The sequence below is a fragment of the Pogoniulus pusillus genome, chromosome 17, assembly GCF_015220805.1.
Source record: "Pogoniulus pusillus isolate bPogPus1 chromosome 17, bPogPus1.pri, whole genome shotgun sequence".
NCBI lineage: Eukaryota > Metazoa > Chordata > Aves > Piciformes > Lybiidae > Pogoniulus > Pogoniulus pusillus.
Genome location: NC_087280.1, coordinates 5,658,857 through 5,684,946, shown reverse-complemented (window position 1 = coordinate 5,684,946; position 26,090 = coordinate 5,658,857). Strand labels below are relative to the sequence as shown.

General features: G+C 39.2%; 1 long non-coding RNA gene across 1 annotated transcript in view; it reads left to right on the top strand.

Moving 5' to 3' along the window:
- The window catches only part of LOC135182873 (uncharacterized), a 51,468-nt gene extending 25,478 nt beyond the window's left edge, over positions 1-25,990 (top strand). The window contains exons 3-4 of the long non-coding RNA XR_010305327.1: positions 23,749-23,872; positions 25,054-25,990. This is a non-coding gene — a long non-coding RNA (uncharacterized LOC135182873). The remainder of the gene's footprint in view (positions 1-23,748; positions 23,873-25,053) is intronic.
- Positions 25,991-26,090: the final 100 nt, after the last annotated feature.

Sequence of the window (26,090 nt, the reverse complement as noted above, 5' to 3'; positions counted from 1 at the left end):
CAGAAGTGTGATAGAAATAGGAACAGAGAGCTTGCCAAATCCTGTAGTATTTTGTACAGTTAAAAAGCAGATAGTGTCCTTTGGCTCTTGGCTATGGTACTTCAGCTACTCTATGGGTGAAAGAATGAACTTGTTTCCATTGAAAACATACTTGAATTGAGCTAAGAGTCTTCTACTCTTATTTTTGTAACAGCTGTTACAAAATGTCTTACACAGTCAGAGGATGAAGCTCAAGGGAAATTTCAGTGTAAGATGCAGGTGGACAGCAAGATGGGTATGCTTGTACTACATTTAGAATTGGTTTTCTGGAGAGTCAGGATAAAATTGCCTGTGGTCCCTTAGTTAAAGAACATGAATTTTAAAATGTTCCGGGCTTCTTTCTCTCTGTTTGTTTGAATGGAAGCAAGGTGCTTGCTTCAAAGCAAAGATGAGTGAGTAATACATTGCCTGCCGTCTGTCCTACTGCATTGTCTAAACACTGAAATATGCACATCCTTCATCTGTGAACCACTCTTATGCCATTGATATGTAGTTACAGTATGGTTTCGACCATTCTAGTCAGATCCTGAGATTTGAGCTTCTGAGTCTCACATGTTTGGAGTAATGTGATCTCAGAGTTGTACAGTGTCCCTGTCACTAAATGTAGCAGAAGTGACCTTCCATGGTAGGTGTGACATGTTCTGTAAATCAATGTCAGGAAAGGAGCTGGAAAAGTTAAATGCAAGAAGCTATTCAATGTTTCAGTAGCCAAGATCACAGGATCACAGGATGTTAGGGGTTGGAAGGGACCCAAGCAGATCGAGTCCAAGCCCCCTGCTAGAGCAGGGCAATACTATCTAACACAGATCACAGAGGAACACATCCACACAGGCCTTGAAAGTCTCCAGAGAAGGAGACCCCACAATCTCTCTGAGAGGCTTATTTCAGTGCTCTGTGACCCTTACAGTAAAGAAGTTCCCCCTTGTGTTGAGGCAGAACCTCTTGTGCTGCAATTTACACCCATTACTCCTTGTCCCATCCCAGGAAGCAAGTGAGCAGAGCCTGTCCCCCTACTCCTGGCCAGCCTTCAGGCACTTATAAACACTTATCAAATCCCCTCTAAGTCTTCTCTTTTCCAGACTAAAAAGTCCCAAGTCTCTCAGCCTCTCCTAATAAGCCATGCCCTCCAGTCACCTAATCATCCTCCTAGCCATCTGCTGGACCCTCTCCAGCAGATAGATCCCTGTCCCTCTTAAACTGGGGAGCCCAAAACTGGACGCAGTATTCAAGATGAGGTCTCACCAGGGCAGAGTAGAGGGGGAGGAGAACCTCCCTTGATCTGCTGGACACTCCTCCTAATACACCCCAGGATCCCATTGGCCTTCTTGGCCACAAGGGCACATTGCTGTGCCATGGTCAATTTGTTATCCACCAGGACCCCCAGCTCCCTCTCCACAGGACTGTTTTCCAGCAGATCACCTCCCAGCCTGTACTGGTAATTATTCCTCCTCAACACTCAGTATTCCTGCTACCATATATGTAATTTGTTGATCATAAATATATTTTGGGATATTGAGAAGCTCATTTTTGCATCTGCTTGACTATATGTACAGTATCATTAAGCCCATATCTTCAGAGCAGCAGTAAGGCCACATCTATACTTCATTGTTGATTACAGGGTTAAGAATATTGCAACAGCCCCACCAAAGACCAGAACAAGCACATTTTTCCTGAGGGAACATACTTCTGAAAACAGCAAACAGATTCTTCAGGACATACCTTCCACCCTAGAAAGAAATATAGACTTCTTTCCTGTCTCTAATACAAGAAATAATGGTGCATCATTGTACTTAATTATGTGTTACTGTATTGGGCAGGGAAGGTATTACATTCTCTACCATGAAGCTTGACAAGATTAACCTTCACTAGCATTACTACAGTTTTGAGCCAAGTAGGGGAGTAATCTCACTTGTTTCCAGACCAATGTTGTGGTATCTGAAATCAGATTCCAAATCTCTGTTCTTAATCTCCTAATGTTCTCATTTCTTTTTGTTTGTTGATACAGCTTTGACTTTCCTTAAGGGAGCACTGTGACTTTGAGGCCAAACACAGGTAATGCCTGAAGCAACAGAGGCCTTGTTTCCTGTTCTGTCTTCTTTTCTTGAGACAGTCCAAGGTTAATGCATGACTGAAGCTTTAGTTAGAGGTGAAGGCAAAATGCAACAGAAGACTGTTCATGCTACAGAGTGCATGTGTTTGCAGAACATGTGTTATGTAGGGCAGAGCAATTATATAGTGATGGAATTCAGACGCAGTTATAGCCTCTGTGAGACAGTGGTTGATGGTTTGACGTTCTTAGCTGTGTACAGGTGCAATAGGGCATCCTCCCATCAGCATGGATGTAGAAACTCCTGCAAGGGAAAAGAACAGGTTAGAAAGAGTCATATAAGATGGCAGCTGGAGCACCCTTACTTGTGGCAAAATCTTTGGTGCTCATTCTCTCTTAAATTACAATGGCTGTAATCAATCTTAAAACACCAGAGGAAAATGTAGCGATTGTCTAAAATTTCTACTAATAACATTACAGAAACAAAAATGGAGCAGAAAATGCTGCTTCTCTGGTGCCTCTCACCGTGAGTCTCTGAGTTTTATCTAAGGTGCAGGCATCTATTGAAAACTGAAGGACCAGTTTTTGGATTATCACCATGCCCCAAGAGAATCCAGCTATATGTTAAAGTGCAGAATTGAATGACAGAGCCACCAAACACTAATTTTCTAATGCTGCCTCTTGACTGCTATGCCATATAAATCAAAATACTGGAGCTCTTCTGCCATCTTTTAGCAGTTTGCAATCCTTGTCGTGCAGGTATTGTTTCATTGCAAAAACAGGCTTAAAAATAGCAAAGTGGTCCTCATGGTTCCTGAACAAGTGACTTAGCACTGCATGAAAGGAATCCTGTCCCTACAGAGCAAATTATTTGCCCTCACTATTTTAGTAATTGTTTTAACTTACTTTTCTGATTTCAGCTGGGGAGGTGTCTTGTGAAAATACCTCAGTTCTTTTATCTTATTTGTAGGCAAATATTTCTGTGTGTCAGGAATTAAAGATTTTTTTTTTTTAATATATGAATATACTGGAATCTTTGAAGTCTGCAACAGCTATCACAAAATTCAGGCTAAAGAATAATTTACTCTTGGTCAATCTCCTGCTTTCTCACTGTTGATCTTTCAGTGCTACTGAAGTCAGAAATCCCCTAGCACATAATTGTGAATATTCATGTTATTTTTCTAGCAGTTGGCCAAAGTGATGTATGTGTTGTCCTCTTGCACCAACTCTGAGTCTGACCCACAGTCAAGCAAATCCATTGGTGTAAAAAGAAGAGATTCAGAGCGTTCCCTGTGTTCACTTGAAGTTTTCAAATTTATCCTGACCTGTCATCTTAAATTCTTTCCAATGAAGTGTGACAACATAGCTTTAAAAAGTCAAAGGTCACAGCTTTTATTTTTAAGAGTATCTGTTTGCATCTCTTGAGAGGTTATTGAAAAAATGGATGCCAATCTTGAAAATAGATCAGTAAGGAGCACCAGTACAATGAGAAGCTATCTCTTAAAAAGACCCTGCGAAACAAACAAAATCAAAAAAACACTGATATTTGTGTGATCAGTATAGAGTGAGAGAGGAAGTTAAACATTCAAGTCCTCCTTCTTTTGACTTTTACTTTTTCTTTTTGGTATGTCAGATTTACGTGTCTACCACCATGGCCACAAAGGGAAAAAATGGATTAGAGTGAGATATCACATTGCAGAAAATTAGTGTTCTTGATGCAGCTACCCTTGTGCACAAACAGAGCCTTGGGCCAGAGTCTGCCAATCCTGGCTTCTCACCCAATGGATTGTGTATCACTGCACCAGCACATGTCTGTGCCAGTCTTCAAAACAGTTGGCAGTTAAATCTAGGGATATGATTCCTACACATTACCAAGGAGCTTAAGCTCATGCCATTCCTGACTACAAATATATTTAGGAACTTTATGGTGTCAGGAACACTTAAGGAAGAATATCTGTCTGTCTGTCTGTTCAGCTTTATGATAATCAGTTCTGCTGATAGTGGGGACTGTATTATTTGGCTTCAAGCAGTGAACTGAAAGCATGCCCTGTAAAGAATAAAAACCTAGTTGGAAAGAATTCTTCTGTTCTTACATAGATTTGCTGTCATCTCCTGAAATATTATTCATTTCCTTTTGGAAATACCTACAACAATCAACACTTGATATCCTTTCCAGCCATTTGGTTTAAATAAACAGCTGTATTGATTTACAGAGATTCTGGGCTTTGTGCCAGCTTTTTCTCTGAGCTGATGCTAGAGTAGGAAAGGATCCCTGACACCATGTGCCCTTGACTAAGCTGTATCTTGTCTGATACATCCTACTGTATTCAATTTCATTCAGTTTCTTTCTACATGTGAAAGCTGGCTGGACATTAAGTAATGTAAGGATTTATGGTGTGAAAGCTGGAAGTAGCCAGCTAGCTCATGGCTTGGTTCTTTTCTTCCAAAACCCACGCTTCTGAATCCCTTTGGGCATCCCAGCATTTCCTTCCAGAGACTGGATAGAACAGAAAATATAACTAGAATGGAAGGCACCGATTGAAGGTTTAATACCTCTGTGCTGTGCTATTTAACCAGTGGGAATAATACAGCAAGCAAGATAGGCTGTAAAATCCATTCAAGAAGCTGGCTAAATGCATGAGCTGTGGTCTTGAGTTAGCTTTGTACCAACACGGCAGCAGCACTTCCAAGCACAACACTGCTTCTAAGCTCAGATGCATGTGTGGGAACAGATGCTGTAGGAACAATGGCAGCATAGCCCAGAGGCTTCTTCCCTGCCAGAGGGACAGTGTCCTTTCAGTGCATCAAACAGGATGTCCCAAGAAATGGCCTGGTAATTTCTAAGGCACCTCAGCCCTTCAAAATATAGTCAACAAAGGAGTAAGTTTATGGTCAGCAGTCAGGATTCATCTCAGATTGCTGAGTTTTGTGATTAGCTGGTATTGCACATGGAACTGTCTTTGCCCTACTCTTCTGGAATTTAATCTTATCAAATACCTGAGGTATTCCTGTCTGCAGAAGCTTGCAGGTTCTCCAGAAACAGCAGTGTCGAAGGCAGCATCTACTTTGGGGATTATGTTGGTTGATACAGAAGTTGATTTTTTGAGGTATACTCTGTTATTTGCTGTGCTGCCAGTGGAAACCCCAGGTCTGCTGGACATAGTGATCAGTTTATAAATTCTTCCAAACTCCAAACTGTGATAGAAAAGAGAATTGCTTTGGAATCCTTAGAAGTTTTCCAGAATCTGGATTAGCATTCTTTGACTTTCTGGTTCTTGGATCACTGAAAATTTATTCATACTCGGAAAAGAGCCACATGTCCCAGAGCAGTGACACAAACCTCCTGCTACCCTTGTTTTTTACATACTTCATCTCTTCTAGTTTTTTCCGGGAAACAAGACAGGGATAGTAAGAGTACAGAACAATTCCTAGTCTGTTAGCTTTACTGGGGATATGTGATTTTTTTAATCTCTTTTTTTTTCCTAGAAACTCCAAAGGAAGAGCAAGAAAATCCTCTAGGCAGAAACTTTCCCTTGATCCTTTTGTCTTTTTTGGTGAACCTTACAGCTGTAGGTGTCCAATACAGCTTGTCTGCCCTTTCTACTGCGTTAATCTCATGTCCTTTGAATAGAGATAAAGAGACTCAAACATTTTTTACAGAGAAGATTTTGTGTGTTGCTTAGCTGCTAGCAAGCTGAACTGGATTGGAGTTTTATGATTCAATCAGTCAGTCTGTGCCATGATGATATAACATATGTTGTTGGTCCTTGTGGGATAGAGTCAAGCTGTCCACCTCATCCTATTTCCTGAGACAGTTAAAAAATTGTTCTCCTTCAACTTCAGAAGCAGATCTGGAGTTTTAAGCATTCTCTCCCAGTACTAACAGGCTGGGCTATCCTCTTTTTGTGTGCAATGATGTAATATTTGATCATATTCATAGAGCTCTTGCAGCATTTTGGAAGCGATGCTTACGCTGTGTTACATCATTATTGGTTGTCGGTAGTAACAGCTTATAAAGCACCATCCCCCATCATGTCAAAACAAAATGTTCAGATATTTCTCTGATCTGAGTAAGAGTGATGCCTAGGGACTGACAAGAGCAATGCTCCCATGGCACCTGACAATATAATAGCTTTCTCAGATGTTTACTAGAGCAATGGCCAAAGATGTAGACTGGGTAAATAATTGAATGATGACATACCAAGGTGGATCTTGAGGTGATGATTATTGTAGTTTAGAATGATGCCCTTTTATTTGTTTCCCTCACTTTCATATTCTGTGAATATTTGGTTTATGGCAGACAATTAGATGTCAAGTTGCTTTGGACTTCCATTCTTTATTGCCAACTCATATTCTGGATTTCGTGTAAAATAGTCTTCTCTAGCTGATGTGAATATTTTATTTCCAGAGTGACCATTTGTTCATTGTGCTCATAAAGCTCCCCCCCACTCTTAAGGAGGCTCTGTAATTGTTTTAATAAAGGCATAAAAAAATCTGTCAGCAGGACTGTAAATCCACTCAAAGCTTGCTTTTATCCTTACCCTGAGTGGAAGCAGGAAAGGAAATTCCTTTCAAAAGATACTGACATTGAGTGCTTTCTCTAGGCTCCAGCAGGGTTGTCTTTTGCCTATAAATGCTTTTCTGGCTAGCAATTGTGTTTTGCTGTAATAACGGTGGAAGAATGGCCCCCATAGTGGCTGTAGTCCTCTCCATAGTAGTGAATGCTTATAAGAAAATGGAAGAAAAAGATGGAAATGTAGAGACCTTTCCCCAGGTATTTCCCAGTCTCCACTAATCTATGGTGTAAGGGTCACCTCAATCACAGTCTTTTGTGTTCATTCACAACAGATGTTTGTTTGTTTGTTTGTTTGTTTTCCTGTGAGTTTGTTTAGTTAGTTGTGAACCCTTGAAGGGCTACCTTCCAGACTGTGTGGAAATGAGCCCCACATTGTGTCTCCACGTTTCTTCAATGTGTAAGCCATGAACCATATACAAGAATCCTCCATGATATTCTGTCTCTAAAGCTTTAATTTGCATCGTGGTGAATTTGCTTTAATCTCCTTAGTTACGCTGAGACACTGTTGCTGCGGAAGGGAATCCCACAGCCTGTCCTCCAGGAAACAGCAAGCAGATCCAGGCAGCAGTTGTCTTTTGTGTGTAGGGCTCGAGTAAAGACTGACATGAAGCAGGTAGATGACTGACACCTCTGCAGCGATACAGCAGAGTTATGGCATGTCTTTGTGCTTCCTTGAACTGACAAAGCAATCTATGTGCAGTGGCATCACATGCATTATGTACTAAGAGTACATTGTATGCTCAGCTGGATCTGCCTAGCACGTTGTCAAGTCCTGGAATGTAACACTGAGCTAGGGCAGTTTTTCTGTTTGTCCAGGGACCACCAAATTGTCTGGAAGATAACAGAAAGACAATGTCAAACACAACACTCTGTAGTGCCACTGCAATAAAAATGCAGCTGAATTTGAATTGGTTTTCTGTATTTTATGGTGCTCTTTATTGTGTTTGGTGTCTTCATCAAAAGTGTGTGGTTTTAGTGCAGTAGCTCATTTAGCTGGTTTTTTTTCATAAGTTCTTTATGCTATATAACTAGTTCAAAAGATCCAGGTTTTCTAGGTCATGTCTACTACCAAAAAATCTCTTGTTGAGGGAACTGGATAGTTAGGGAACCCTGACAGTGTGACAAAAAGTGCTGAAAGTGATTGCCCTCGAAGCCAGAAATAGTTTGTAAATGAACTTTAACACCTCAAAGGGAGTAAGCCACCATGTTCGTATGTCTCTATTGTTGTCACTGAATTTATAGAGGCATAATTAATGGGATAATTAATCAAGCAGCTGCTTTGTGGTTTTCCTAAAAGTGAATTAACTTTGTTTAGCTTCAAGACAACCAAGCTGAACAGAGGCTTCTGTCAGAGTAATTTTTAATATACTTACAAAACTGACTATATTCTCTCCCTCTCTTCTGACCTCCTGCATGAAGGAACAGAAGGAAATCTGCATCACTCTCTAAGATCTTGAGTCCTCTGTGTTTGTGTTCTGGGTCTATTCTGTGTCTTTAAGGCTTAAAAATGGAGAGCAGTACACTTAAGCAGCCTGCTGTTGCAGCAAACTTGAGATGTTTTAATTTTTGAGCTCTGGATTTGTGCAATTATTGTTTCAGTGTCTTCTGCTAAATTTTGAGAGGTTGAGAAATTACAGAGATTATTTAGAGAATTAAATTTAGACAGTAAACTATGAAAAAAAAAGCATGGTCTTGCTAAGTTGATTGTGTAAATGCAATTCTTTGCCTTCTGCCTTTTTGCCTTTAGATTTCATTAGGAAAGTGATCGGTAGCCCTCGTGTATGTGTTACATACTCCTAAAGGAGCTTTCTTGATTATCTGATAAATAGTACATTCCTAAGAGAACAGCAAGGGCCGGCAGGGAGCTGTTTGACATTTCTGACCCTTGGTGAGGTGTTACAGAGCAAGCTGAGGTCATTCCAGAGACTGTATTTTGATTCTCTGTTCCTTCAGGTCACCACTGAGTGGAGGGGATTAAGAGATTGGGTTTAGCAGTCTGTAGGAGGGGTCCACTGCTGGGGATAGCCTTGAAAAGAATGTTTGTCATTCCCACTGCCTGCTGTGGGAAATTCATAGAATCACTGCATCAAGTGCTGAGATTGCTAGAGTCTCAGGCAAGATAAAACTTTCTTATCAAGCTATGACCTTTCTACAGAAGATGCTGGTTTACAGCATTTTGGTTTAAGACGTCTGATTCGTAGAGAATTGGCATACTTATTGTGCTTTGTTTTGGAGCAATTTCTCCTATAACCTTAACTTTTAGGGAGGGAAGAAAGTTAAACATTCTGTTCCAAGACTTCCTCTCACTGTTCTTACTCAGGTGGGACTTCATTTGTGGCTATCTGGATCACAATGTTTAGAGGAACAGTAGCTTACTTTATAATTTGCTATCTGTCCAAAAGCCTGCATTAATTAACTAGCTACCACATTCACTTTACCCGACCTACTGGTGTTAAAATGTGATACCAAAGTGTGGGTTTGGCTTAAGGAAAATGAATGCAGTGGAAACAAGAGATTCTCCTGGGGCAGAGCTCCAAGTCCCAGCTCTGACATAGTTTGCTTTGTGTACTGCCAGCTGCATGTGAAACCTCCCCGTTCTCTCTTGCACAAATTCAGCCTGTCCAATGCAGAGGGTGCGCCCACACAGCATGATGCAATATAGCCACAAGAAGGCTGTGCTCCTCCAGGTGTATGAACTGTGGTGAGAAACACAGTTTATTAACCAGTGTGGTTCCAGACAATGCAAGTTTCTCCACCTCCCAAGATCTGAACTGCCCTTTTGTTTTTGATAAAACACTGTACCACACAGTCTGTATCCAAAAGGCATTAGGGGTAAAACCTTCTAACAGTTCCAGTAGGATTTAAAGTATAGATATTTTTGTAGCCTCTATTTTGAATACCCTATTATTTTACACAGATAACTCTGTCCCTGTATGTCTCTGAGTCTGCTTTCAGGTTACTAGCAGAATTGTCTACTCTTGTCTGCTTTGTCATTTTTCTTCTTTCTCCTTGACTCACTGGTTGTATCTCCCAGTGGCCAGTAGCAGCACAGCTAACATCAAAACAAGTAACTTTGGATTGTATTTACTCTGCACTATATTTATATACCCTCATAGTAATGAGAAACATTCTGAATTCATTCTGCCTGATAAATTCTTTGATTAAGGACAACAATAGTATAGCATTAAAAGTCTCTGATTCCCAAAAAATGACTTTGCACTGAAATATTTGATGAAGATACATGTTCCAATTAGATCTTTAGGATGTTGTGATTTCATGTCTTTCTCTGGGATTAGCTATTTAAAGCTATTTGGCACAAAATTCCATTGATGTTTCAACAAATTAGTTGTGTTGGCTAAAAATACCCTCAGAAGAGCCAAAAGGAAGCAGTTTTGTTATCTGTAAGACAAATTCAGTGGAACTTTTCTAATTCACAGATGAGAGAATCATTCCTGTCTTTTCATTGCTATTTGTGTTACAGAACTGCTTTTTGTCAGGAACTTACCACGAGATAATCTACTCAAAAATATTTTTTTTTACTAGACATTTTTTCTTTAGGAATAATCTAATCAAAGTCTACAAAAAAAAAATCACCTCAAATATACCTAATTGTTGGTTTTCTAGCCCTTCATCATTAGTGTTTCTCTCATGGATTTCTCTCTCTCACCCTTGACCATTGTTCTGGAAGGAAAATCTCTCATTATTTGAATCTATCTTCCCATTGCAAGGTCCTATCAGTTTAGAGATATAATGCTATTATTTTTCCCTTAGGCACAAGTGCTTGAAAGAATATTTGTGTTTTAAAAATGTATTTTTAAGAATAAAGGCTGGAAGGTGTTAAAATTATTATTAGAGGCCTATGCTGCTGCCCATCAGTGCAGAATATGACCATATTCCACATAAAATAGCATGGCTGTTGGAGAATGTCTGTCATCTTCAGGGTGTGTTCTGTTCATCCTTTCACAGAATTATAGGTGGTAAATAAACATATAATAAAATTAATGTAATAAGTGGGTAGCTTATGCTATACTTGGCTCGGGCCTGTTGAAAAATTGAGCACTGCATCTACTGGCATGCTGTAGTCCAAGAATATTGTGCTGTGACTGTAAATGGTGACTCTTCCCACATCTCTGTCTAAACTGAATGAAGCTGCTGCTCTGCAGTTTGTTATTGCACAAAGCACAGCTCTTGCTGCTGTCAGTTGTCACATTATCTCTAGCACTGAAGGAGTGAAAGTGTGAAGTATGGTATCAAATCAGTCTGCACTCTGCTTTCCTCTCACATGGATGAATGGCACCACCTCCACAGGCTAACTTTCTTTTTTAAAAAATATTCTCTTTCTTAATTTCCCTCTTCTCATTATTTCAAAATCAAGCTACATGAAACCTACCTCAAATATCTGTCTGCTGGCCAAAGCTGTTAAACTTTGGTGCCAGAGAAATAAGCCTTGCCCGACTGGACTAATTAAGCTGGTCAAGGCACTTGAGAATAGTTGAAAGACAAGTCACAGTGGGAAAGGGAGGGAGTAACACCCACTGCATATATACACACGCATTAAAAGAAACAAACTACTCCAGAAAACCCTTGGTTAGTGAATGGCTCCACAGGCAGTCTGCAAAGGGATCTATGCCTGGAGTTTAGTAAAACTGAGTTTTTAAAGAGCAGTACTTAAGAAATTGAAGAATTTTTATTTTATTTCCTTCACACCCCCTCCACCTTTTATAATCAAAGTAGCTTCTAACAAATGATACTATTGGTTTCTGCAACCTTTCTTGCAGGACTGTTAAAGGGAATATAGGACCACACTTGCAGGTGGGCATCACAAAGATTACCCTCAGAGTAACATCTATGTGGTGAAGTCCTCTTCTATTTTTGAGCAATAGAACTAGAATGTTCAGCTCCAGAGTTTTTACTATTGCTGCTGGTGTTGTGTGCTTTGATGGTTATGCTCTACCACTTTCCATCTTTTTTCTGTTTTTATAGTACCCAAGACAATAACAGCAGTAGTTAGAGATCCTGTAGTTGTGAGCAACTATATTCTTCCTACCTAAAATTCCTCTACAGTTTGAGTTGAATACGTTCTTAATTCCTGAGCTAAACCATGAAGCCTGTGAATTGCCACATGGCAAGTGTCAACCATTAGCTGTTTTGTATGAGCAAGCCTCTTTGAGAAAGAAAAGAAAGAGGATATTTGTCCCTGAAAAATCTATTTAGTAGCAATGTTTCCCCTGGCTCTTTGCAGAGTCCAATATACATCTCATTGCAATGAGAAAGAAATACAATGTCTGCAGCATCAAGTTGAAATTTGTTACGTGATCAGCTGTCATAAGGAAAGAAAGATACTGGACTTACAGCCTCATCATAATTTGTCCTATATCAGTTCTGTGCTGAGCTTCTTATTGGCCTCACAAAGAATATGGCTTCTCTTTTTTTTTTCCCTTTTTTTTTCTTTCCTACTACATTTTTTTAAAAGTTACGAAGGAAAGAGGAATGTTGGTTTTTTTCAACATTACATGATGCTTTTCCCTATCTGGCTGGAGTGCTCAGCTAAATAAGGAAGTCGTGAAAGCAAGGTATGGAGTGAATAAAACTTCCAGGAAGAAATGTTCCAGCAACTGGATCACTATTTTCATGTTTAGAAGACCTGAGCCTAAGTTCCTTCTCTCAGGGGAATGTCTTCAGTGGGTAAGGGGTTTCACTTCTCCGCACCACAGCTGCTCAATTCTACAGTAAGGCTGACATCAGCATCGCCTTTCTAGAGTTTGCTGTAGTGAATACCAGCTCATGCTGGTTTCAGGGGGATATTCATGGGCCAGGAGTCATTGCAGCGCTGGTGTTCTTTTCTTTCTGGCTGGGGATGTTAGACTGTGGCTTTAGCAAATGCTAATCCAGACTTCACTCAATTCTTACTTCGCTGGTCAGAGAGTATAAGAAAGGGAGAGACCCATGCCAGCCTAATGTTTTTTTTTCAAAGGACTGGTGAAAGAGTATTTTGGGCAGAATGGGAGGGTGTTTGGGTTTTTTGCTTGCTATTTTGCATTCACAGAAAATGCTGAAGATTATTTGCATGTGTGTGCACAGTGGGAGAAGATGACCAACTGAGATCCAAACAGAAATGAAACAAAGCTCGTAAAGTTCAAATCCAAGTCCTTGCTACTAGGAAAAAAATCCAAACAGTTCCTCAATTTTTGTTTATTAAAAAAAAAAAACAACCAAAACCCAAAAAAAAAAAAAAAAAAAAAAAACCAAAAGCCACTCATCTTCCTTTTGAAAAATGCATGCATTTAATTCCACATACTGATTTGGGAAAGAAAGAGAGCAATTTCTGTTCCAAAAGCCTGGTTTTAATCATCAGATGAATTTTGAGGCGACCTCTGAACATTCAGCACTTGTGGTCAGTTTTCCCCTCCCAGAAAAACAGTGGGTTTTGCAGACATTCCATAAACATAGGAGGCTTTGACTGTGTCTCTAGCAGATAGGCAGACAGAAAAGCAAAATACACACAATGTAAAGGCAAAAGCTAAACTTGCCATACTGGCTCAGAGGAATGTAGTCCAGAAGTCTGTCTGTAGGGCCAGATCCAGATGTTTCAAAGGGAATACCCAAAATCTGTAAAGTACAATTCTGAAATAACCCAACTGTGGTTTAGATTTCTTTATAATTGCCTATTCTGCTCTCTAAAGTATGGGCCTTTAAATTCAGTTTAAGTCTTTGGTTTCATTTTTTTTCCTTTGGAGAGGGGGAAGGAGCAGCATGAAGGGCTAAAAACTCTGCTCTGTGCAGAATTCCCATGGTGTTTGGATTCCTGATGATTTCATAACTGTTCCTAACCTGTATCTGCTGAAACATTAGCTCCAATCTTATCTGCAGCAGTAAGTTCCGTGTGTTAACCATGTTTTATGCAAGTTTTATTTTGATCAATTTTAGAATGTCAGTCTTCTAGCTCCTTACTTAATGTCTCATTTTTATTTTAGCATGAGAGTAGCCCCCCCAAAAAAAATCCTAACTGTCTTCTTTCCTTTACCGTTTATTATTTTTACATAGCCTAATTGTTGTTAGTTTCCTTTCTAAACACGTAGGTTTCTTTCACCCATGCTTTTCTTCCCAGGAGATGTCTTTCCTTTCTTTCATCTAGTTCCCTCACCAGTCTCTATCCTTAGCTTTGATTTTGCCCACTTGCTCACTAGAAGTGAAGTCACTAACACAGGTTGAAGGTGCAGCAGAGTGAAGAAAAAAAAATCCAGTAAAGATCTTTCATGTTATCGTAGAATATTAAAATAACAGTGAAAACCAAAAAGAAAATGGTTTTACATTGTAGTGATGTGGATATTCATGCCTGCAGACCTTTCACATTCCAATTGCATTCTTCTGTGGTAAACTTCTTTATAAAAATAATCAATTACAATTCCATCAAGAGAGGGTTGCTTAATGCTTGCTTTGCTTTTGTTTTATGCTAACTGCTCTGTGTTAGCACTGACAAGTTAAAATGATGCATATTCTATTGTACTCTAGAATCAGGAATTGTCATATCTGTGATACTGGATCTTTATCCTTCACAGTGTCATCTGTAGCTTCCGTTGTAAGAAAAATCAACTTACCAAGTTTCTGCTGGAAACTGTTTAGTGTGGTTTGGTCAAAATATCCATTAGCAACCCAGATGGTTTCCATTTAATATCTACCTTTGTTGCCTGCCTACTCCATTCTGCTCCTTCTTTTTTGTGTTGGCTTAGCCTGAAATCTGGAAAACCCTATCTGCATTACTAATGGACACTGATGCTGTTCCTCCTTGTGAGCTCTGTGTCCCTTACTCCTTGGGTGTGCTTTGAAATTAGTTAATATGAAAGAACAAAACCCTTGTGGCCCTCCACATTGTTTTATTAAACCTGCCTACATGACAGCTTTAACACTGTACAATCATTTTCCTGTTTCCAACCTTAAGCCACCTATAATAATTAGACAAATACCTCATTTTGCCAGTCAGTGTAGTTAAATGGCAACATAGTAGGTAAGTTGTTTATGTTAAAGCAATGCACCAAAACCTCATCTGAAAATTACTCTGAATCAGCTATTCTTTGGGGAACTGCCAGCAACCTTTAAGAACTCCCTCCTATTAATTAAATGTCATCTGGCCCCAGCAGCTAAAGGCTAAAATGCATTTACACTGGGTTTTTCAAATTGGAAACATGCAGTTACTTTAGGTCCTTTATTCTGCTGAACTGTTGTTTTCTGCAGTATTTTTTGCTAATTCATATGCCACAAGCTTCTGTGGGAGATGTAGTTGACACCTGTAAATACAGGATGCTGAGTTAGATCATGTGCAGATTTTCAAAGGCAGAAATAGAGCAGCAAGGGCCCTTCTCCACTTGGAGCAGCTACTTCCAAGGGATGGAAAGGGATGTCTCTGTGACACCAATGTCCCTGAACCCAAACAGGTTTCACGCAGCCCTGTGATTTTGCAGTCTACTGCTTGGGGGTCTGTGGCCTGAGACCTCCTATGTCAGTGTTAACAGATACTGAACCTTTTTCTTGAAAATTAATGGAGTGGTGATTTATTTAGTTATTTCTATTTGGGCATGATATTTAACTACAAGACCGTAGCAGCTTTGTGGAAGTAAAGGACCGGTATGAATAACTATTTCAGCTGTCAGTATTTCTGTGCTGGTTTTAGGGGATTGCAACCACAAATGTTTGTTCTAGGCAGAAACTTAGCATTAAAAGATGCAGTCCAGATTTTTTTTTTTTCATTTTAATTTAATCCATTTGGCCACTTTTAAATAAGAAAAACACTTTGTATTGTTGAAGGTAGAGATTCCTAACATAGTTCTGGTTTCAGAGGGAATACTTAGGGAGCTAACAGGGGCCTCAGGTCCCTGCTTTCTACCTTGCCCCCATTCTGCCCTTCTTGTGTGCTGTTCTGTTTTTGCACTTTATCACAGTCTATGACAGAGATGGATAAAAGTTTAGTCGTAGATTTATTCATCTTCATTTTTCTCTTTTGCTCGATGAGATGTTTGCAAAATCCCCTAACTGGTTATTAGGTTATTAATCCCCCTACTGGCTTTTAGCTGAGGGTTTTCTGGGAACTAATGGAAAATTAAACCTTGGTAGTATATTCTCTCTTCAGTGAATGCTTCCTCTGCCTATTTGGAATATAAATTAAGCATCCCATGATGTCCTGAAAGTCATCATCGTTCCCCAGTCACCATAACTGTCTTCCAACAGGTTGGTTTTCAGCTGTTTCTGGAGTAAATAACTTATTGTGAATAAAGAAGTAGCAGAAAATAATCTAACCAGGAAATTAGGAATTTTTCTTACTTGTGAATTAAAAAAAAAAAAAAACCACACCCAAAACCAAACCACAACCAAATGAAGGGTTAACTCAAAATTTTGTGAGCTACAAAATTCTTGGCTACCAGGGAAGATCACTCAGTGAGTTGTTAATTTTTGTTTTTATCACAAATGTCTAGTTTTGCTTTAAAAATAAGCAGTGTAGGTTCTGTGCTGAATTCCAGTACTGAGCAACATAAACCCTGAGATTTTTTTGTAAGTTCAAACAAAAAATGTGCTATGAGATAACAAAGAATCCACTATTCTAGCTCTGAGTTTTGGTTCTTATATTGCTTGTGAATTTACAGTACTACTTATTGCTGTTATGCTGTCTGGTGTAAAATGGGGTTTTGTTGCCCTAAGATATGAGAAAACAAATGCTCTGATGAATAAGTTCTCATATTTGAACCATAAAAGAGGAGGAGCAGTAAGAGAGTACAGGATCACAAAATGTTATGGATTGAAAGGGGCCTCTGGGGATCTTCAAGCCCTACCCCACTGCCAGAGCACGATGATACAATCTAGTGCAGGTCACACAGGAATGCATCCAGACAGGTCTTGAAAATCTCCAGAGAAGGAGACTCCACACTGGCTCTGGGGAGCTTCTTCCAGTGATCTGTGACCCTTACAGTAAAGAATTTCTTCCTCATGTTGAGGTGAAACTCCCTGCACTGTAGTTTACATGCATTGCCCCTTGTCCTATCACAAGGAGCAAGTGAGAAGAGGCTGTCCCTTCCTTCTTGACACCCAGACCTCATCTATTTATATACATTTATTAGATCCCCTCTGTCTTCTCCTCTCCAGACTAAAAATCCCCAGGTCTCTCAGCCTTTACTCATAAGACAGCGCTCCAGTACTGTAATCCCTGTTTCACTGAGTCCACAGTGAGTGTGTTTGCACTGTCAGAGATTTCTCACTCTGTGGCAAAGCTGGACAGAGTCTGACCTCATAGTCTAATGCCTTGTTAGTCTAAACCTCTTGTCACAAGCTGAATTACCTTGAAGGCTCTGGTAAAGGAACCAGTGTGATTCCATGTGGTTTCTAGTTTCAACAGTGTTAGTGAAAGTTCATGTTGCTGGTTTTATTTTTTTAGTAAAATTTTCTCTCCCTTTGATACTGACTGATGATAAGATGTGCTGTATAGAATGCTAAAGCTATTTAGGATATGTCCTTAAGAAGTAGTGTAGCAGAAAATGCCAGTATACTTAGTTTGTGTACAGTTCTCACAGTGCTTCACAAATAGCAATTTTTAACTCATTTCAAACTTCTTTACAGTATACAGACTCAAAACTGGAGATACAAAGCAGGGAAATGCTGTGGCAAGGGCACCAAATGGGAATCAGTGACAAGCTATGACTTAGAAAAGAGTTCCTTCTGATCCCTGCAGTGTTACATGAGCTTTTGTAAAATTTCTCTTTCAATTAAGATTTTAGAATCAAATCCATAAAAACACTTACATTTGTCCTTTGTTTGCCATACTTAAATGCAAAGGACAAAATTCAAGGCTCTTATGTTGCTTAGCATTGTCATTTATCAAATAAAAAATTTATTTAGGGAGAAAAACATTCTCCCCCAAACATTTTCTCAGAAATCTTGAGACATTAAGGTCTTCATGCTTTCAAAACCCTTGTTAAACAAAGTAAATTGCATGCCAGGAAGGAGTGAAATTTAAATTCCTACAACAACATTGAAAAAAATAAATATCAAGAGCTTATTCTTAACACCAACCTCTTACCCTAATAATAAGAACTAATTTACCTCCAATTTGAAGCAGAAGGATGCTGTTGGGTTTAGTTTAAAATATATGTTTCACTTAGATGAAATACCTCATGCATACAATTTCAGACCAAGTTAACTTTTATTATTTTTATTTTTAACATATGGTGCAGGAGTATATTATATTGTCTGTCTGTAGAGACCTCAACAGCCAGAAGTAGGTATCTTTACTGTACCCTTGAGGTTGCATTTTGCAGAGTAAAGAAGGTCCTGCAGAAAACCTGATTCATTAGGGAAAGGAACTCAGGCCTGCTCTGCAGAGAAGAGCCCCGTATTAGGAATCCCAGCTTTAGCTCCAAGCAAGCTGCTGATTCTACAATGGGCAGCATAATATCACACAGAGATACTACACAAAGTTTGGTCTTGGCAGTGCTCTAAGTGCCAGTTAGCCTGTGTAGAGTTGTGTATTAGTGCAGCTCGACTCCTTTCAGTTCTGACACTAACTTGTTTAACACTTGCTTGGGGATTTGTGCAAGGTGCTCATTATAGGATACATACATGCCCAAAGGGTCTGCAAAGTGAACTGGGTAATAAGGGATGCTGTGGGAAGGGAAAAAATAAATAACAATAATACAAGTAAGTTTGAAACACATCACTGCCTTGAGTTCAGGAAATGCATTTATACCCTGGAGTATTACAGAAACAGGCACCTGTATCTTGCACTACAATAATGTAATTTGTGAATTACTTAGTGTGAACAGGAAGGGCTCGTGTGTGATGTTCACAAGGTACTGTTCTGACTGGCATTTTGGAGAAAACCAGAAAGAAGTCAATGCTCTGTTTTGGCAAGGAAAATACTGTGTGAAACATTTCTCTGTGTGTGACAGCCCTGAGAAAAGCATGGTGAATTGCTTCTCTAATCCAACTTAAGGTTTAGCTGCTCAGCATGAACCCAAACTTCTAAACCAGGGTTTATTTCAGTGAACCAACCAGAAAAATATAATGTACCTGTTATACACTCAAATTCAAATATATTACTAAAATGTTCTAAAACTTGCTCGTTTTTTTCTTAGTGTTTACTTGGCATCAGTGTGCCCATGTTACATAGCTGCTGTTACCTATTTTAGTAATAAACGCAGCAGTGGGTGACTGAATGCTGGCTGGATCTTGCCTTGAAAACCATTCAAGCTGTCAAGGGCAGCAGTAAAAACTAAAAGCTGCTTATGCAGAAGTTGAGGGATCCAAAAGCTGCCTTTGTTTTACACAGCTTATACTTGTAGCAGTTGTCAGTTTTCAACAAGGTCTGTAGAAGGAGTAACTGTTGGCATGCAGAACCTCGTTCCATCAGTGATGAAATAAGTTAGGATGTGTAGTCACACTCATCTCTGTAACATGAATGAATGAGTCCAGAATATCTATCTCTCGCTAATTTTCAGCAGTTATTTTTTTAAGCCTTTACTCTAGAGCTGCAGGTTAAAGAAGAAAAGCTGTGAGCAGCCTTCAGCTTCACCAGTATTTGTGTTTGATATGCTGGTGTTGGAAGTAGAATGTAAAGTCATGATGTCTGCTGAAAGTCATCATCCTTTCTCAGCAACAGCTGAAGTGAAACTGTAATCAACAGAGTAAAACTTTTGTTAAAAGGCCACAAGGGAGTCCAGCCTCTGGTTAAGCTCACTACTGGCTGCACTGTAAAAGTGCAGTTGATTCTATGTGAAATGTTAACTTTAGCCATGAACTTTGAAGTGTCATTCTGGCAGAGGGCTCTAGTAAAAGTCCAATTGTTTGTTAAACTTGTTTTCCCTGTAGACAGATGAATGTTAAAATAGCTTCTAATGAAACTTTTTGTTTCTGGCTGGCTCCTAGCCTCTGAACCAGCTGTAGCATTTCAGTGCAAGTTTTCAATTCTACTTTATTAACAATTCATACAGACCATGGGATGGTTGAGATGGATGTTAAACATGCTGACATGCAGAGGATTACTACTTCAGTCACTTTTAATGTTGGCACCTGCAACTACTGTTATGCTGTTGTTACAGTGTCAGTGACTAGCTGGAAGACGTGTGACACACACCAGGTTCTAGACAGACTTCAAAACAGTGTGCTGCTCAGTAAATGTCATATGGAAATTTGAAATACAGCTATTATCCAAAGGCAATCCATGGCAGTCTTGTAACCAGCATCCATATGTATCTGGTTCTTACACTGAGACTTAAAAGTATGTCTTCTAAAGTTTGAGGAACTACATTCAAATCAATTCAATTACAATGATCTGGCAATTATTTTTGCTGTTTCACTGGGGCAAGAGGGAGTGTATAAATCTAAATTATATAGACTCATTAATTCTGACCAGATAGTTTTCCATAGCAAAAATAGCTTCAGACTAATAGGAACATCAGGTCAGTTTTTAACTAGAAAAGCATTAACTGCCAAGTAAAGGGTGAAAGGTTTCCAGAGTTACAAAGAAAAAGCATAGGGAGCTAATGAGAGGACAGATGAGCATGTATTTGTTAGTCCAGTGGATTGGATTTATTATGTTTACTGTAGTAGAATCTCATGTGGCATGTTAATAACATGTCAAGTTACCAGCTCAAAGATCTCAGTGATACAAAATGCATGTTTGCTATCAGGGAGGATAGAACAAGCTAGGGCTGTGGCTGATACATGGAGATAGATGTTGGAAGGACGAAGTAAGCACCTGGGCTACACTATTATTTCCTGACCTGAGACTAAACATTTTCACAGTTCCCTTGCTGTGGCAGCAAGTTCCAGGCTGTACAAATACACATCCTGAAGTCAACAGGGCAAAGTCTTACTTGTTTTGCTACAGGATGAATGATTGCTTATAAAATAAGGCTAAATGCATCTTTCTTCCCTCTCTCTCTCTTGCCATAAATAAATAAAACAAATAAACAAACAAAAAAACTCAGAACAGAACACAGAATAAAACTTCTTAGGTTTCAGCAGAGGGTTTTTTTTTAATGGATGTTTGTTTGTGTTTTACCACAGTGGGTGTAATCTTGATAGGAACAAAAAAAACTTTAGCCAGACCTGGTAGAATTAGATGCTGACAAAAATTTACATTTAAAGACACAGACAGTTAGAATTTCAGAATCTTCCCACCAGAAAGGTGAATATTCAGATCTGATTATTAGAAAGTTTACTGTCTTCCTTTTTACTTTGTAGGCTTATATAATGCATTTTGACAATTTAATTACTTGCTTATTTTCTTGAGATATACACAAAGTTTGACTAAAGTGGAAAAATTGCTGAAGATTGAGCCTAATGATAGCTCTGTTTGCTATCAGATTTGCTGTTCCCAGAGTCACGTTCAGACAGCAGAAAATCCCCATGCTGGTGCTTCTTGGCTAAGAATCTCTGAGGATGTCTATCTAATTTCCTTGTCCATTAGCCATAGGCAAGTAGGTTGAATTTAGGCTGCATAAGTGTGGACATATTTTCCTGTGTCCCGTCCAAATTCAGATTTATGTTGTCTTGTGTGACAGCTGAAAACCTCCACACAACAAAACCCAGTTCCTAGCAGGAGAGGAGCACTCACATGTACAACTCAGAAGCTTCTGCTATTTCACTTAATGCAGCAGCTTTTTCTTTTCTAACATTCTGTGCTGTAGGATTTGCTACTGCTGTGTACATTCCTTGCTACAAACTCTGCTATATGATTTTGAGACGTTCCTAAAACACTTTCCATTTTCTCAGCTGCAGCAAAGAGAAGGGAAATAGCTATCTACCCTGATATGCCTCTACTAGATCTTCCTCTGTATTGTTGTATGAAGAACTGGACATCAAAAACATCATTAGGTTTCTTATCTCCTTATTTCCATTTATGTTCTGTTCTGTTACTTGCTGTCATCACATGTTGCTGCACTAATAAGATCAGGAACATAAATCTGTTAAGCGTATGTCACAGAAACTGTTCTTTGTTCATAGAATAGTTTGGGTTAGAGGAACCTTTAAAGGTCATCTAGTCCAAACCCCCCTGCAATGAGTCAGGACATCTTCAACTAGACCAGGTTGCTCAGGGCCTCACCCATCCTGATGTGGAATATTTTCAGGGATGGGGCTCCAACCACCTCTCTCTAGGCAACCTGGGCCAGGGTAAAATGTTTCCCACCCTCAGTGTAAAATGTTTCTCCCTTATGTTGAGTCTGAATATTTTCTCTTTTAGTTTAGAACCATCACTCCTCATCCTGTTGCACCAAGACCTACTAAATTTGTCCCTGTCTTCTTACAGGCCCCCTTTTAAGTACCGAAAGGCCACAATAACATATCCCTGGAGCCTTGTCTTCTCCAAGCCAAGCAACCCCAACTCTCTCAGCCTTTCTTCACAGGAGGAGTGCTCCAGTCCTCTGATTATCTTCATGGCCCTCCTTAAGGCACACTCCAACAGTTCCATGTCTTTTCTTGCAAGACTCAGCACTGCAGGTAGGGTCTCACCAGAGCAGAGGGACAGAATCACCTCTTTCAATCTAATCTGCTGCACACATTGCTTTGGACACAGCCCAGGATACAGTTGGTGTTCTGGGCTGTGAGTACACACTGCTGTATCATGTTCAGCTTTACATCCACCAGTACCCCCAAGTTCTTCTTCACAGGACTACTCTCATTTTCTTCATCCCCCAGCCTGTATTAATGCTGAGGGGTATCTGCCAGGAAAAAAAAAGAGAATCCCCAACAAGACTACAGAACAGTACTTCAGTACAGTTTGTAATCATGTAGATGCAGCAGTAGACATTACAACAACAATGTATTTTACATACATACAGTTCAAAGCATTGGCAAATGAACTGCATAACAAGGATGAATCTGCCTTTTGGAGGTATAGGCCTTCTTATTGTCCAGAATACTTGGTCTTTATAGAAACTTTTTTCTCACCTTGCATTCAGCAGAACTGTTACTGATATAATTTGCTACAGTGTAGATAAGAGGAAATCAACAAAGCAATGCAGTTTCTGCACCAGTGTAAGGTTATGACCGGACTCTCACCAGGTGTCACTTCCTTTTTGGTTTTTGATTCACAGTTCTTTTCACTTTGGTGTTTAGGTACTGTTTCTTTTAGGCTTTCATTTTGCTTTCTCCCACATTACTTATTACTTGTCCTTCCCTGTTACTTGCCCTCTTTGTGATTCTTTTCTCTTTCACAATATCAGGCTTTAAATCAAAGTGGACTGGATGTTTTTTTGCAGGAGTCCTTTTTTAAAACACCAATTACTGTAGTCAAATTCAGCTAAGAGACTTCAAGAGAAACTTCACTGAGTGGAGCATAAATCCAACAATGTTTAAGTACAATCAAACAGTTCTAAATTATCTATTTATGGGTTTTTTTTGTCCTAAAACTCTGTGAAGCTATAAAAAGCTTTAAAAATATTATCTCTTTCCATTACATTTTTTTAATTATTGTTTTGGGTTTTGTTCTTTTTTCCAGAAAATTGCGTTAGTATTTCACAAGTATCAGCTAAAGCAAATTGATTTCAAAAAGAAACAATACAAAACCTTGGGGGACCTGTTTGTTCAGCTGAAAAATAGTGAATAACAGCAGTGCAATTAGGGTGAAAGGAGTCTTGCAGACACAAAATAAAAAAGACCTTCTCAGACCTATTTTAAGATCTTAGGTCATGAGTTAGGTCATGAGCTTCTTAGCATTTGGTGTGGTATCTGAGTAGACCCTTGGATTATAGATCACAGCAGGTGCAGAAGACTGTACTATAAATAATTTTACCCTTAAGGAGTTCACAAACATCTTGAATGACAAACCGGACAAAAGGATATATTAGGTCTGAAGAGGAAAATCATTACAATCATTTTAGAAGAACTTAAAGCTTTGTTTTCTAGCAAGTCATCCCATGGTTTTTATTACAAAAGCTAAAATGCTCTTCACTGTTGCCTTAGAAATGTCACTGACAACCTTTTACAGAGCTACAGCATGTATTTATTGAGCATGACTGGCATGTTTGGGGGTATTTCTGTACTTATTTGCCTATTGAGCTGCACAGAGAACTGACTGTCAGGGTTCTGCCTTCTATTTCAGGGTCTTCTCTTGCCTTGTGGCATATATGGCCAATTCTTCAAGGGGAGTCTTCTCTATGAATGCATCTCTACGAAATATTATTCCTCAGCTCCCTTGGTGCAAAGCTATCAGAGATCCTTATGAGGTAAAATACACTAACTGTAGTGGTAAAACTTGCCTGATTTAAACAGTATCTATAAAACATTTGTTTTCCAGATCAATATAGATGTTTTTAATTTCTTAATTATTTTTTATCATAATGCCACTCTCATGTTGCTGCTCCCTTGTCCAAAATAAAACATCCAGTTTTGCAAGGGATACAGAGGTTTCAGAGACCTGTGAGAAGTTAGTTTTGGGGTGTTTTTAAGTCTCTATGAGGGAATACTCCACCTTTCAGCTGACATATACAGGCCTGTGAGTTCATTCTGGCTGACCTAATTTGAATCCTTAATCATCTTCTAAGAGGCATGTTTTCACAGAACTGGCAGAACCAGTTGTAGTAAAAAGTTAGGTGTCATTTCCTGCATATTTCTTACCCAAAAAAAATGAGATTAAAAAAAAAAGGAGGAAGAAGAAAAAGGAATTCCAAGATTATGTTAGAATTTTTTCCAAATGGATATATCCACCTATTCTTTCGTCTGTTACCAGAATCAACAGTGTGTGAATTCCTTTTGACCAGCCCAATCCATACACAAAACCCCCAACATCCTTCTCCAGGAATATTTCCTCCTGCATCAAGGAATCTATGTATGACATATGTATGAAGCATTGTGATATAAATGGGTTCCAGCCTTGCTCTGGAAATCAATGATGTATTGTCAGTAAGTCTGAAGTGCAACAGCATCTGCTTGCAGGAGCAGTGAATTTCAAAACCAGTATGTCCTTCTCTGGTTCTTTGTGTTGCTGGCTGCCTTGGTTTTCTAAAGAGCCTGATGAAATCAGCCAAATTCAAAATAAGTGCAGTAGGTACTTCCCAGAAGCAAGCAAAGCTGCTGCTAGGGAGTTCCTGCATCGTTTGCCAATGAGAGATGAGATAAGATAGTTGCTCTGGTGAAAACCAAGAAAAGGTAACAAGTAACATTACAGATTTGGTATTATGTCAGCAAAGCAAATTTTGTGACGCCTTCTTCTTCAGTATGCAAAAATAATTTCTATACGGTCTTTCTTCACATATCAATTAAAAAGGGAGGGACTATACAAGCTATTTGATTCCCAAGCCTATCTGTCTTAGCCAGCTGGAACAGAGTTTTCCAAGCAATTGAAATTGTTAACGAAAGGTATAGCAAGCATGTTACCACATGTCTGTACTTTTCATATTCTCTCTAGGAGGAAGTAAATGAAGTCCCCACCAGACAGTTCAGCCTCATGGATACAGGGTCATCTTAATAGAAACAAAACTTATTAATTGGACGCTTTTGTGTAAGTGGAATTTCAGGATTTTGTTTTTCTGTGGAGGGGATAGCATCTTTCAGGTATTTTCATAAAACACTGAATTACTTTTCTTCTCCCCATATCTCATACTTTCTCACGTATCCCCGACTCTCCCATATCATGGGTAACATTCTTGTAGAAAAATGGAGCTGCACAGGAATTCTTTAAGAGCCTATCACCACCACTCCTAAATTAGCCAGACAGGACACTGTTTGCTTAATTTCGCAAGACATTTGCCTTCCCCAAAGCCAGAAGAGCTACCTCAGTGAATTCCCAGCTGTGGTACTCTACACTTTTAAAGGATTTCTTTTTGTGGCAAAGGAGTAAGTTCTTCTAAACAAGAAACAAAACATATTGATACATTTCATAACTTGGTCAGGTTGTTGAATATTATGTAACTAGCTGTCTTGTAAATATTCACTCACTTCCTTCAGAAAGGCCCTGATCTGTTCTAAGTGGCTATATTGTAAAAGCAAGATAAGTGCAAAGAGAAAAACATTAGAGTTGTACCGAATGTGCAGACTTTGCCAATACTGTGATGTCTGAATCTCTGCTGAGAATTTTGCCCTCTAGAAACATTTTACTTAATTATTGTTATCATTACTACTGTTATTTTAGTGCTATTATCATAATTTGGTTACTAAACCAACGCAGTGAGAAATCATCTTTTCTTTAAGAAGGTATAAGGAAAGCATCTCCTTTGCCAGTGGTCCTCCATGCTCTTCAGCAGCAATGCACATTAATCACTGCAACTGAATGCAAACCCTTATGAACCCTGAACATCTTGTAGCTTAAATCAGAGTGTATACTTCTTGAGGAGTAGGGGAAGATAACTGCTGGTCTGAACTCTGATCCAGAGGGCTTTGCTATCTTGTAGAGCTGAAAGTTTGTGGTGCAGCTTGTTTAAGCTCCCCAGGAGCTGGCCTCCAAGG